General features: G+C 34.9%; 1 protein-coding gene across 2 annotated transcripts in view; it reads right to left on the bottom strand.

The window, feature by feature from the left end:
* Window positions 1-14,746, bottom strand: part of LOC106662125 (octopamine receptor beta-1R-like) — a 236,637-nt gene that overhangs the window by 26,627 nt on the left and 195,264 nt on the right. The gene's annotated exons all lie outside the window — the stretch shown is intronic.

Genomic DNA, 14,746 nt, shown 5'->3' with positions numbered 1-14,746 from the left:
AAATGTTTATTCAGTCTCATTTGAATTCTGAATCAATAAACTGTTTAGTTTTCATCTTTGTTTTCTTAATTTCAATTTTTAAACTTAAAAGTGCACACTTAGTGCTGAGGATGTCGCGCGTGATGTGCCACTTGATGATGATGGACGTTCCATTGGCTATTGCCATCGGGGTTCCCTACGAAACTCTGCGAGAAGCCGTTAGACGTTTTCCTGAAACTGAGGCCTACGATAGAAGGCCCGGTTCTGGATGCTTTAGGGTAAAAGAACCCCAGGATGACAGGTTTTTGACTTTGAGTATCTTGCGAAACCGGAATCTTACTGTGTTCGAGCGATTCATGAGCTCCAGGAAGTTCGAGGAGTCCAAATTTCTGAACGCACTGCTCGAAGAAGATTAAACCAGTACTGATTTCTTTTCGCCCCGTAAGAGGACCAGAATTGACCATAACACCCAGTGCACGGCTCGTATTTGCTCGAGAACACAGGAACACAGCCTTTGGATTGGTCTGCTGTACTTTTTACAGATGAGTGTAGATTTGGTGTACGATGAGTGTGGAGAAGGCGAAATGAAAAATGAAGGTACGAAGCCTGTAATTTTTCCCAGAGCCAAATTTTCAACACTCAGTGATGGTGCGGGCGGGAATCTAAATGGAGAGTCGCACAGAATTGGTTGGTGTTCGTGGAGGGTATTCGACGGCCACTCGCTATGTGAATGAAATTTTGGAACATCATGCGTTGCCTATCCTCGTGGGAATAAGCTACAATTCTTTTCTAATGAACGGTAATGTCTGTCCACATATCGCTCGCATAGTACAAACGTACCTTTAACAGCATAACATCAGGGTCTTAGCCTGGCCAGCCCGTTCTCCAGACTCAAACCCCATCGAACATGTATGGGATAACCTCAGAAGACGAATAAGAGCACGTCCATCACATCCTTGATGCACTCCAAGATCTTGAAAGTTCTCTTCGTGAAGAATGAGCTAACCTACAGCAAAGACACATTTCCAGACTGGTAGAAAGTATGCCGAAGGATCTTCGAGATGTAATTAAGACAAGAGGAGGAAATACGAAATATTGAAATGTTAATTAAAATTCTAAAACAAAATTAAAACAAAATTTTATCTGTCCGTCTTTTTTCCTTAGCAATTTACATTTTTCTTTTTTAGAGAAAGATTCAATTATTAAAAAACGTGAAATTTTGATTAACATAATACATAAAATGTACACAAATTAAGTTGTATTACATGTGGGTGGAATTTTTTGCCTCTCAATGTATATCGTATCGTCAAATTACGTATTATAACAAGAAATTGCGTATTGTAATAAAATATTGAAATTAAATTTATTAGGTTTTGTGGTCTGCTGGGCCAAATAAATTCTTTTCAATTAATTAATTTTTAATTAAGGTTTTTGTTGAGATAAAGTCACGATAGCTCAAGAGTTAGAGCAGCGGCGTATTTAGCCGAAAGTCGTGGGTTCGAATCCCGCTTGTGACACTGACTTTTTTATCTCAACTAAAAATCTTAATTAATCGAAAGATATTAATTGGTCAAGCGGACCACGAAAACTAGTGAATTTAATAAGTTAAAATGAAGTATACCTTCTCTAAAGCTCTCCGTTGCCATTTAATTTGTCGCCGAGAATCAAATAGATTACACGACATTTGAAAAATGGCAAAAAGGAGGGAAAATTCAAAATATGGGGTTGAGATGGGAAGTTAGTGTCCGAGTGGATCGAAGTCACGATAGCTCTAGTAGTAGAGCAGCGGCGTATCTAGCCGCAGATCGTGGGTTCGAATCCCGCTTGTGACCTTAACTTTTTTAACTCAACCAAAACCTTAATTAAAAATTAATTAATTGAAATTGAAATTAAAAATTTTTTCTTCACGTTTTCTTTTCTTTCCAGATTCGCATTTATGGACATTCCCAATTATTTAACTGTATCACTGTATTAATGGTCAGAGACGGAATATGATTCAATTTTTTATTTGTAAAATTTCTCTTTAAAAATCCAAATTATCCAGTTTTTATTAGTTTATTTCGTTTTACACGCCTTTTGGAGGATTTTCGAGAATATTTGATACTTGGTCCTACTTATATCACCACTGTATCATTTGCAAACGTTGCGGATTTTAGATTTTTTCTTTTTCAGTTAACCCATTTTCTGAAACTTACTTATTGTAAAACATATTGTCATTTGATCCATAGTTTTTATTATAAGGTTGGGCTTTTTCTATGTTTCTAGTATTTTTCGTCCTAGTTCACAAAAAAAAAGTTTTACTAAAATCGATGATCCTTGTTCGAGAATTGTAAGTGTATTCTGATGTTGATCACCGGTGAAAATTAGTATTCAATACTGGATAGTTTACACTAAAAAAAAGCCAATTTAGTCGTGAATATTTTACAAAATTATTTTTCAATCTTCTTCATTTGGGGCTCATTAATAAACATTTTTATCAGAATTCTTGCTTGACTATCATGACTATTGATTTAAAAAGTCGCCAGAGGAAACAAATAAAAGCGCATCCATTACTGCTTCGTTCGGAGTGAGAGTGCTTTTATAAAGTATCATCTGCAATATCTCGTTCATCGGGGCTAAGTAATTAAAAACAAAGTTTCACAATTCCACGAAGTTCGTAACTTATGGCCTGCTTGCGGGTGGTCGAATAGGCTTAAAGCAACACTGGTAAAATAGTCTCCGTATACTCCAGGTCGCAGTTTTCCCGTTTTATATACTTTCGGTAATGGCATCACAGATAAAAGGTGAGATTTATACACGAGTGTACTTCTACGATAACTATTATTAAGTTTGTAATGTTTTTAGTGACAGAAAATCAGGCCTGTTTGCGTGCTTGCTGACTGTTTTAAAGCCTCTTGCGTTTTATAAGGTGGAAGAATAACGATTTTCAGTATTTGTTGGTTCATGTCAAACCATATTTGACTTTTATGAAAAGCATATTTAATAAATTTAAACCGTTAAGGTATTCTATCTACAAATATATACACTCAACAACAAAAAAACCGGATCCTAATTATTATTACTATTCATCATTCATTTATACCTATTATTACTATACTTATTTTAGGTAAACTAAATTAAACGAGACCAAAAATACATGAGTTTAAAAAAAATTATTGCGATCGTTTGAGAGAAAATGTGCCAAAACGCTGAAAAATCATTTAGAGATATAATAAATTGTTAGTTAAATTTATTTGATTACTAAATGATTTTCATTCATTCATCTAGGTTTACCGGTCATAATGGACCGTAATTATTTCAATTAATTATTCTTTTTATCTAAGGTCTTGGTTGAGGTAAAAAAGTTAGTGTCACGAGCGGTATTCGAACCCGAAGGTTGTCAATGCGTCGTTGCTCTAGTCTCGTGAATTCACAATAGCTTAAGTGGTTAGAGGAGCGGCGAATTGAGCAGAAGGTCCTGGGTTCGAATCCTGCTCGGGTCACTAACTTTTTCATCTCAACCAAGACCTTTCAACCAAGATAAAAAGAATAATTAATTGAAATGATTAGTCTATTTGTATTCCAGAAATATTCGCTCATATTATAAATTTAATTACAAAACGTTCTTTTCACACGGTCACAGCAGCTCCACCCGGAGGTCGCTTACCGTAAGAAACCAGCTAATGCTGGCACTCAGTGTGAGGGATTGAGGAGCGCGGAGGTTCTCGGGATGGAAATGTGTAGAGAGTGCTCTGCAGTAGGATTAGGAAGAGGTTGGTGTGATGCTTTTGGACTCAGTTAACAAGATCAATGTTGCGGTACATAATGAGGTTAGTGATTTAGTAAGAAGCTTTGGCGATTTGTCTTAGGACTTTTGATTGGAAGGATGCGCTGGATGTTCTATGGCTTGGGACAACCCTACAGTTCCACTCCGTATGTCCAAAGTGGTATGAGTAAAATCTTGTATAAGGTTAGTTTTGTGTGATCAAGACGGATTTCGGTTCGAGAATTCTTCATAATCTTCTCTTAGATAGTTATTGTCTCGTAAGTCTTGTGAGGCATTCCTCGTCAGTCTATGTATGGTCCTAAATATTTGAATGGAAATCGGTATCTCTTTGTTGTTGATGTGCAGTGGAGGGTAAGACTGACGACCTTCGACTAGTGGGTTCGAATCCCCCTCGTGACACTAACTTTTTCCTCTCAACCAAGATTTACATAAAATAATAATTAACTGAAAGGAGTAATTTGGCGAATTAGACCACTAAACATAATTGGATTAATAATTAAAGTTAAAGTCGAGATCCGATGTAGAAACATAAAACTAGTCTACATATGAAAGTAAAAGTTTATTAAAGCGAATGGCAATTACAAAACAAAGAATCAACAAATATTAAGACGTAAAATATGTAATTTGAAATTACTAAAGTTTACTTAATGCTTCTATTGACATAAGCATATACATCCGGTAATTTTCTGATGGAATTTTTATTGCTAACTTTTTACATTTGTAGGGGTAGTGTGCAAGACCAGAGGCCCGGCGATGACTTAAGCTGTTTGTCAGCCCATAAATTCATATTGTATATGTAACACTTGTCAGTACAGACCAGTAATAAAAATATTCGTCCCGTTGCAAAAGCTAACGGATCTTTCTCAACTTTTAGCTTGATAAAAGTTACCTGGGGGAAAAAAGACTGTCCCATGAAGTTACAAGCGCGATAAAAGGATCTGACCTGCGTCATAATAAATTAAAATTTATCAGGAGTAGTAAAAGCAACGTTACCTTACGGCGTGTTCAGGTCGAAAAAAAATTCACCCGTACATAAAAGGGCATACGGAAGAAAGGTATTCCGTTTAATAAAGCCCGGTGGTTAAATGGACGCGCCGTCATCCTTGGAACTTCACTCCTCCGATCCGATCGTTCTCCGACAGAGCATTTCATTTATTTACCGTCTTATTTTGACCCAATAATTTCTAACGGTAGGTGTGGAATGTACCGGCACCATTATGGCCAATGTGGTGAGAGTGGGGCGGGAGTTTTTCAGCATTGTATTCGTTATTGAACCGGCTTAGCACCTGATTTATTGCTGTCCATCGCGAGAAAAATACGCCTGCTTTAAAAATTCCATGGCCACTTGAATACTGTATAGATTCTTGCTATCCGTTACCCAGAGGATAAATTATCCCCTAAAACCTGATTGCTCGCGGGTAAAATTGAATTTGTAGCCGGTTAACTGGTCCGCAAATATTACAAAACAACTAATTTCACTACTAACAATAGATTCATTTACGTTTTAGCGGTCAATTGACCAAGGTATACCTTTCAATTAATTATTCTTTCCATGTAAGGTCTTGGTTGAGATAAACAAAATGAAAAATTTGAAAATGGCAAGAAGAGGGTATAAGTTGAGATGGAGAGTTGGTGTCCGAGAGTCACGATCGCTCAAGTAGTTAGAGCAACGGCGAATTTAGCCGAAGGCCGTGGGTTCGAATCCCGCTCGTGACACTGACTTTTTTTATCTCAGCCAAGACCTTAAATGGAAATAATAATTAATTGACTAATAATAGATTTCACTTTCGATAATAATAAAATACAAATATGTGGTGATTAGTGACCATTAGTCGATGATTATTCAGAAATCGTGAGATGCGGTCTGGTGTGCTGTAGGGTTTTTTTTTTTTTTTAAATTGGCCTTATGTTCTTTGCATATTAGCCATGACGAATCTCTTATATATGTTGTTCAAATTGGGGGTTATCGGGAAAAAAGGGCTAGAGGCGACGGTGGGAATCGAACCCACGACCGCGGCGTGAGAGTCTCTCATGCTAACCACTCGGCTACCGCGGTCCCCTATAGGTGTTGTAGGTTTCAGAAAAACATTTTCTTTATCTCGCCAACGTTTCAATCTTTATTGAGATCATCTTCAGGGCCTGGGATTTACAAACATTGTTTACATTTAACAAATACATGTATGATGTGGAAAAAAAGTGAATTTATACAATACAAAAAATATATTTTTTATATCCCATCAAAGTATTTCTACTCACTCGTGTTTGTTTTCTGCGTAAGTAGAAATACTTTGATTGAATATAAAAAATATTTTAGACTTCAGATTAGGAAAGACTGCACATAAAACTAGTGAAGTGCAGTTTTTACTTCACACTACTCTAAGATCATAGAAAATATTATTATACCTACTTTTATTATGTGAACTTGTCATGTGCCATTACATAAAATTGGCGTTAGCATGAAAATATTAATAAGTCTGATAGAAATAAACAAAACATTAGGTTTTTCTATTTTAGTTTAAGTAGTATAACCTTATTTATTGCACAAAGTGACTTTGACTTAAAGTGATTTTGAATGGAATAAAATGAGAAACGTCATCGAAAAATTGATTTTATTTTCTCAAAGGAGTACATATAAAGATTGTATTTTTTCTACTGAATAGGTAAAAAATAGATTTAGTTGTTAGAAATATGTTTAGTAGATCCAACAAAAACCACCTTCGCCGACGCAAAATGATAGCTCTAAAGTTCATTACGGACTGAATTTAACTAAAGTACTAAAACGAAATAAAAACGATAAAAACATAGCATACAATGCAAGCTCAATTAACGAAAGAGGAAACAGTAGAAACGGCACAAAGCCAAACGACACCACAAAACCAAACATTAGACCACATTCTAAATAGGATTAGAAACACACAAAGTAAATAATCTATTATTTAACAAATTAAGAATAAAAAATTCTCTGAGAAAAGAAAAACAATTAAAATTTATTTTTTACCGATCATTTTGGTTTATATATCCTCGCAGGTTTGATCTATTAGACGCGTTTCGTCTTCTCTTCATCTTCAATATTGGGTTCTTAACAACTTATTGTGGTTAGATGTGATCTTGCCTTTTTGCAACAAATTACACATGCTGTTTAGGTATAAAACGATTAGTATATGTCTACATCAAGTTTTATACTAGTCCGAGGACACCTCCTTGTGACACTCTTCCCATTATTATTCTTAAGCTCAGAGTATTCTTCTCCTTGTTTAATTTTATATTTCGTATAGGAGATGCTGGTTAAAAAAAGAATTATCACTGAAGATGTCGCAAAGCCGAAACGCCCCTGACAGAACAATTAGCGTTAGGGAGACCAAAATTGATCTGTAACGACCGAAGTACAATTTCGTGACGCAGTAGATCACACAGAAAAATCTCACAATTGAAAAACATAGACATAGAGTAGACCAATGTTTCCCAACCTTTTTTGTCCCATGTCCCACTTTTTTTAAACTTTTTCAAATCCCTTCGGCCACAACCTTCAACCCCAACTTACATAATCTATATAATATTAAAATGCACACTAAATAAAGTTAGAAAATTATTGGGATTATCACTATAGAATAATTGATAAAACGCAATAAGCAAACTTTTTAAAACCCAGAAAACCATGTTCCGCATCTAGGACGATGGAACGAATATGGAAGTTAATAAATTGTTTGATATGGAACTCATTTTGTGCCTCCTTCAATTTTTAAAATAAGTTATAATCTTTCAACGCACCAATATAAAGAAACTTCGATCAAACTTGATAAGATAGCATCAGTAAGAATCAGTCTTTTTTGAAAAAAAAAAAAAAAAATCGCGGTTTCTGGTGGACTCTAAAGAGTTTGTTGGAATATGACACTAGAGAATCAAATCTTTAAAAAAAGCATTTGGTAGATCCAAATTATGCTTCATCGCAAAATAGTTCACTTTTCGCACTTTAACAAGTGCATGGTTGAAAAATATTTGCCCGGCATTAATAATTAATAATAATCCAGCTAAAGTAAAAAATTGTACAATTAATTAAGGTTTTTAGTTGAGATAAAAAAGTGAATGGAAAGAGCGGGATTCGAACGTATTAAATTCACTATTTTTCGTGGTCCGCTTGACCAATTGATAACGTTCAATTAATTAAGATTTTAAGTTGAGATAAAAAAGTCAGTGTCACGAGCGGGATTCGAACCCACGACCTTCGGCTTGATACGCCGCTGCTCTACCACTTGAGCTATCGTGACCTCGATCCACTCGGACACCAACTTCCCATCTCAACCGCACCTTTTCAATTTTCCCTCCTTTTTTTGCCATTTTTCAAATGTCGTGGAATCCCGCTCGTGCCATTGACTTTTTTATCTCAACTAAAAACCTTAATTAATTGTAATATATTAATTGATCAAGCGGACCACGAAATTAGTGAATTTAGTAAAAAATAGTAAATTTCAGTGAAATTTGTAGATCTGATAAAACTTTATTTTCTCGAAAAGAGAATAAAAGTCCCATAGAAAGTAATACGATTCTCCGAATGTATATCATTCTGTTTTTTTCCTTCACCTGAAAAATCAGTTATATTAGCCAACAATAGCAAAATAATAATTAATATTATTTCATGTAAAATATTGCGATATTTTGTTCAATAGGAAATTCATCATTTGAATCAAGTTTTGCGCGATTAAATAAGTTTGTTTCTTAAATTATGGGGCTTGGGCTCATAATTGTCATTTAACATTAAAATTACGATATGAAAAGATATGGATTATAAATTGCACAGTATTCTTTATATATAAAAATTGAAACGCCACATCTTATTTTTAATTCATTTTTTTAAAGATTTTTTTACAAGGGTTTGCAATAGCAGAGGTTATATCAACCCTCAAGGTGGAGGTGTTTTTGTAAGTATGTCGGGTTCGAATCCAGCGGCCTTGCATTCGAACCCGGAACCTTTACCTTACAGTGATGAGCGCCGTGTCAACACCTAAACCTAAATCTAAAGATTTGTAGTAAACTGTAGACGTGTTGGTATGCAAAAGCCAGTATTGATAACAAATTATATAAGCCTTTAAAATTTCATTTATGGTTTATTTAATATTTATTGAAATTTTAGTTTTAAGTTTTTTACTTTTTTATAAAAACACGAATAGAACATATTTATCTGCATATTATTATTAGTACTACATTTACCCAAAGATAAAAAAAAAGATTTTGTTTGTCGTTATTCTACAATCAGGACCTTTAAATACTAAATTAATATAATCTGACAATTTAATATACCATTCAATCGACACTAATAAAATATACTGAATTATGAAAAGCGAGCCTTTATAAAGATTTTAATCAACAATAATTTAAATTAGTGCAGTGATGACGATAATCCTTACTTGAAACGCCGTGAAAATAAGATACCGGCGGTAATTATTACGATATTTTGAAAAATAGCACGAAATCCTTGAGGATCGGAATAACTGGAGGTTTGACAAGTAAATTCAGCTATTTCATGGCGAACAGAAGCTATGATATTCGATGATTTTTCAACTAAATGAGAATCGGCACATAGTTGACTAAAAATCTAAACCAAATATTTTCAAAATGCCCCCCCCCCATTGGGAGCAAACGAACCCATTAGAAAATATAAATGTAGACCATAACGTGAAAATGCTGTGAAAATTGGGGCGGACGAACTGATACAAAGAACTTATGAAAATAGTTAGGGATCTTTTAATTAATCAAGCAAAAAACATCACATTATCCTCGCTGGTTTGGTTTATTAAACGTGTTTCGGCTTCTCGCCACCTTCAATGTTCCTTACTACTTTAAAACTCTAACAAAACAGACAAGTTTAAAACTCTTCATGAAACGGAAAGAACGGAAAATACACATAGTTGAAAAAATTGAAATATACAAACACAGTATATTTAAAAAGACACACAAATAAACAACACGTATTTATTTATTCAAAAGACTATACAAATTAAACAGGAAAAGAACCGTCGATTACGACAACCGACCGGAAGGAATAACGCAAAAGGCCAGAGTTAATCAATCAAAGACGCCGACAGACAACGATAACATCGACCCACCTTTCACTTTTCACTAAAATTTAACTAGATTTGAGAGACCTCTGGAATAAGAGAAATGAAAGAAACGAGTCCGATCAAAACACGACGAAGATGATTGGAAACGACCAACGTACAGCATAATTTGAAATGCTCCATATGCTCTGAGGTGATGAACCTGTCGTTACTGATAATTTTGATCTATCTTCGCTTTATTATATTCGGCTTGAATCCTTTTTGTGGTAACTCTGTTTCGTATTTGTTGAGTACAAAAAATGGGTACTTAGGGCAGAATAACAAAGACTTAGTATATAAATACTACGCTCCATTTTAAGTAAGAAGTCCTCGGTTATGGCCCGGGGCGGCTATTTATTCTCAGCGGTGTGGGCGTGAGAAAGTATTTCAGAGACATTTCTCACTTTCCGGTGAAAACTACCCCTTAAAACCTTAACAAAGTGGTCGGTCGGATAAACCCTACGTTCGATACGGTCCTAAATAAATGTTGTAGTTTGATCCGTTAGACGCGTTTTTCTCCGTCTTCAGTGTTGTTTGGGGACCAAACCAGGAAATAGGCGTCCTAAAGATCAAATTGTTGTCTTTATGTGTAATGTTTATTAAGATAATTTACATTATGTTTAGTGACCTAATTGACCAAATTACTTCTTTCAATTAATTATTCTTTTTATGTAAGGTCTTGGTGGTAATTACACATTTGAAAAATGGCAAAAAGAAGGGAAAATTCGGACGGTTGTAGGTTGAGATGGGGAGTTGGTGTCCAAGTGTATCGAAGTCACGATAGCTCAAGTGGCTAGAGCAGCGGTGTATTGAGCCGAAAGTCGAGGGTTCGAATCCCGCTCGTGGCACTGATTTTTTTATCTCAACCAATACCTTACATAAAAATAATAATCAAGCATAATATTATATTATTTACGCCTCTCGTTCTTAGGCACTTTTGTGATCGTGCTGTTTAAATGTGATGTATTTTCATGTTTACATTCTGATGGAACTAAAACCGAAGTTATATTGTTTAATAAACCCTGGGAAAAAAAGAAATAAACTGTCTAGGAGTAATTTTGGATTTATAATTAAGATTCACTAAGCACGTTAATAAAGTGTCTGACAAGGCATTGGGTATAATCTGCAGTTTATTCCCTTTTTTAAACAAGGACCCAAAGTTTAGCACAACAATTAAAAAATTAATTTATTGTATCCATTATATTTAGAGGTTTATTGACCAAATTACTTCTTTCAAGCAGTTACTCTTTTCTTGTAAGGTTTTGGTTGAAATGAAAAAGCCAATGCCACGAGCGGCTGTGGTTCGAATCCCGCTCGTGGCTCTGGCTTTTTAATTTCAACCAAAATCTTACAAAAAAAAGGTTAATTAATTTAATTTAGTTTCTTTATATTAGACCAGTATTACTGTATGCACACGATTAATACTAACTAATACTGAAAAATGGTAAAAAGGAGAGAAAATTCAAAAGGTGGGGTTGAGATGGGACGTTGGTGGCCGGGGGGATCGAAGTCACGATAGCTCAAGTGGTAGAGTAGCGGCGTATCAAGCCGAAGGTCGTGGGTTCGAATCCCGCTCGTGACACTGACTTTTTTATCTCAACATAAAATCTTAATTAATTGAACGTTATCAATTGGTCAAGCGGACCACGAAAAATAGTGAATTTAATACTAACTATTCTAAGTTAAAAATAGTCCACAACAAGTGTCTAAGGTTGATTGGTTCCTTTCTTAGGTGGACTCCAATATATTATTTACATTCCTTAGTAAACTTTGCCTGTGTATCAACTCAAGTTTAAAATATTACTAAATGTTTTGCTTCCTCCTGCGTAAATAATAGTTACCCACATATTAAAAGTAATGTAAACTATAATTTAATCCATTAGATTTCGTGGTCCGATTGACCAAATAACATCTTTCAATTAATTAATCTTTATGCAAGGAATTGGTTGAGATAAAAAAGCCAATGTCACGAGCGGGGTTCGAACCCACGACCTAAATACGCCGCTGATCTTCCACTTGAACTATCGTGACTTCGATCCGCTCGGACACTAACTTCCCATCTCAACCGACCTCTCTAATTTTCCATCCTTTTTGCCATTTTTCAAATGTCGTTTAATCTATTCTTTTCTGGCGACAAATGAAATGGCCACGGAGAGCTTTCGTGAATTATTAAAATCCATTGCAGTTCGTGGTCCGATTGACCAATTAACATTTTTCAATTAATTAATATTTATGGAAGGTATTGGTTGAGATAAAATTGAGTGGATCGAAGTTACGATAGATTAAGTGGTAGAGCAATGGCGTATTTAGCCGAAGGTCGTGGGTTCGAATCCCGTTCGTGACACTGGCTTTTTTATCTCAACCAATACCTTACATAACTATAATTTAAGCTCACTACAATACAAAAGATATAAACATAAGCATTTAAAACTTATTATGTTTTAAGGTAACTGTTAAATTATGTAGGTTTTTTATTTTATTTTTCCTTTTAAATAAATATTCCTTTTTAAATTGCATAACTTATTGGTCGATAGTATATATATGTAGGGAGCTTGAAACATCTACATCACATTTTTGTACATATTTGTATTTGTAAATAAATTTTTTCTTATTCTTATGTTTACGTGCTGACTAACAGCAAGAATAAGCTGAAAAGGAAGAGCAAAAACGATCAAATTAAAGGAAAAATAATGCATACTAATTTAAAAGAATTTTAATTTGAAAAGTTCTTAAACTGTGAATGGTCAACTGGTTCTGATAAAAGTTGTTATTGGTGCGACACATTAAAGAAATGTGAGATTTCTTCTCGAGGTCTGGATGATGATGAACCTTAGTTTGGTTTCCATTGCCCTGGTATACATGGTTGTTAATGATGTTTAAATGGAGATGAACTTGCAGTTTTGCGCTTTTCACCCATCCTGTTCTAAATGGTGAGTTTATGCGTTTCTCTTTGTTTATATCCTGACTAATAAGCCGATTATTACGGAAACGACCAAACTACCAAACAATTTTCATTGGAACTTGGAAACCCAGTGTGACTTTTCTCTGGCCAAATATCATTGACTTTGTTCAGGTGTTATATTTGAGGTTATGAATAATCCATTTGTAAAGGTTACTCGCTAACTGGGCAAACATGAGTTTGACAGTTCTACTTCGAATGCTTGGATCTTTGCCGTTATGAATTACGAGATCGACGCCTGGAATGAAAAAGGAGTGGAAAAGGCTGTCTGTCTAGAAAGATGGATGAGTTTCTACTTCGCCTCGGAGAAAGTTTCATGTTAAGCAAAAAAAAAAACAGAAACACAACGGGCATTAATTATAAAGAAAAAAAACAAACTAATAATTGGATTGTGAATTTTTACATACACGTAAAAAAAGCACTACCACACGTAATCATTCTTGTTTGAGAGGATGGTCCAATACAAGTTTTAATAAACGCTTATTTTTGACTTTGTGTTCCACATTCACAGAAGTTGAACGGTAAAAAATTCAGTACACCATCAATCAAATCCTGGGAAACGTCATTTTTGAACAACAAAGAAAATTGCGGAGGTTATGTCAAGTTTGATTAAGCTCCTGGTACTATAATAAAAACGGTGCCCCCCTTTGGACTTTGTTATTTGGTTTCAGTCTAGGTTTATTAACTCGCAATAAAAAAATAGTTGGTTAACAATTATTTATCAACAATTGTATTCACACAAGAGTTTAAATCTAGTTTTGTTATTACTATTTTTTTAGTATAAGCGTCAAAATAGAGTTTTACACGCTTTCTTCTAAGAAATGGCCAAGGCGTTTCACAAATGGTAAAATCCACCGTCGCAAAGTTGATGAAACTTCAACCCTCCCTTGTGTGGGACGAAACCCCTATTTGAACAATAGTTAGTTAGCCTTGAGGTCTCCACTTCTTGGCCCAGAGCCAGTTATCCTCTGAGATACAAGACGTCTTTTATGTCTATCTCGGGCTTTCTCAAATTAAACCGTCTTCTCCACGTAAAGAAAACTATTCCACAACTATTGAGTTTTTGAAAATTAAACTATTATTTCAAAAATATAACGTAAATTGAGAAGCTGATTGCCAGATTTGACTATCCTACATTTTTTTTACATAAATAGTATAATGGATTTAATTTTGACATAAGACATTAATCGGCGTTATAGGGAAGGACCCTCTTAGAAGCCTCTTTGGATCTGGAAGAGGTCCCTTATCCATATTCTATTCAGCAGTCGACGGGGTAATTCTGGGACATTGAGTAGTTATTTTTATGTGTTTGTGCCAACTAGCCTCATCGATTTCCAGCTCGCACCTCCGTTTTCCCAGATGATCCGCAAACCGAAGATTACTGACAAGAACTCTCACGGACAGTAGAAGAGACTGCGGAAGGGAAATCTTCCGTCGCTCTCCACCCTCGCATTTTCTGTTTAACTCATTATAAACACGGTTTAAAGATTAATTAATTTGGAATAATTTAATCACCGCAAATGTTAGCCAAGTACTGAGTCAGACTTGGCCATTTTCTACTGATTCCTCATCAGTAAACATGCATAAAGCAGACACGCAAAACAAACTGTTCAAAAATGATGAGGGTTTTTGCCAATGCGTGGTGTTTAGTTATCGTTAATTAATTGATGATTTGACGTAGGTTTAGAAAAACATTTTCTTTATCGTGCCAACATTTCCACCTTTATTGAGATCGTCTTCAGGGTCTGGGATTTATAAACGTTGTTTAAATTATACAAATACATGAGAGATGTGAAAAAATGAATTTATACAATGATAGAAATTTTAGACTAATCAAAGTATTTGTACTCACTCAAATTGTTTTCTGTGTAGATGTGTCATTAGTGTGTCGTGTGGAGAGTGCCATTGAGATATTGCTGTTTTATGCTTATATATGTTGGATTTTGAAGG

The sequence above is a fragment of the Cimex lectularius genome, unplaced genomic scaffold, assembly GCF_000648675.2.
Source record: "Cimex lectularius strain Harlan isolate CLEC.00 unplaced genomic scaffold, Clec_2.1 scaffold3, whole genome shotgun sequence".
NCBI lineage: Eukaryota > Metazoa > Arthropoda > Insecta > Hemiptera > Cimicidae > Cimex > Cimex lectularius.
The sequence above is the reverse complement of the archived record's forward strand: the minus strand, read 5'-3'. Positions and strand labels throughout refer to the sequence as shown.